Source organism: Mandrillus leucophaeus, unplaced genomic scaffold (genome assembly GCF_000951045.1).
Source record: "Mandrillus leucophaeus isolate KB7577 unplaced genomic scaffold, Mleu.le_1.0 Scaffold58, whole genome shotgun sequence".
Classification (NCBI taxonomy): domain Eukaryota; kingdom Metazoa; phylum Chordata; class Mammalia; order Primates; family Cercopithecidae; genus Mandrillus; species Mandrillus leucophaeus.
The window spans coordinates 1,470,518-1,471,285 of NW_012106252.1; positions in this window are offsets into that span (position 1 = coordinate 1,470,518).

Genomic DNA, 768 nt, shown 5'->3' on the forward strand with positions numbered 1-768 from the left:
TGTCGCCCAGGCTGGAGTGCAGTGGCACGATCTCGGCTCACTGCAAGCTCCGCCTCCCGGGTTCACGCCATTCTCCTGCCTCAGCCTCCCCAGCAGCTGGGACTACAGGCGCCCGCCACCACTCCCGGCTAATTTTTTGTATTTTTAGTAGAGACGGGATTTCACTGTGTTAGCCAGGATGGTCTCGATCTCCTGACCTCGTGATCCACCAGCCTCGGCCTCCCAAACTGCTAGGATTACATGCGTGAGCCACCGCGCCTGGCCTAACTAGAAATATTTAAATGTGGCCGCGTGCCGTAGCACACACCTGTAATCCCAGCACTTTGGGAGGCCAAGGTGGGCAAATCAAAACCATCCTGCCTAACACGGTAAGCTATGATCAGGTCACTGCACTCTAGCCTAAGCGACATAGTGGGATCCCATCTCAAATAAAATACAATTCTAGAAAATGCAAACTAACTGCCTGGGAACATGGCAGTAGGGAAGTGAGGGGTAGATTACAAAGGAGTACAGGAAAACTCATGGAGGTGAGGAATATGTTCATTATCTTGATTGTGGTAATTGTTTCACAGGTATATACATATATTAAAACTCATCAAAGTGGCCGGACGTGGTGACTTAAGCCAGTAATCCTAGCACTTTGGGAGGCTGAGGCGGGCGGATCACCTGAGGTTGGGAGTTCAAGACCAGCCTGACCAACATGAAGGAACCCTGTCTCTACTAAAAGTACAAAATTAGCCGGGTGTGGTGGCACATGCCTGTAATCCC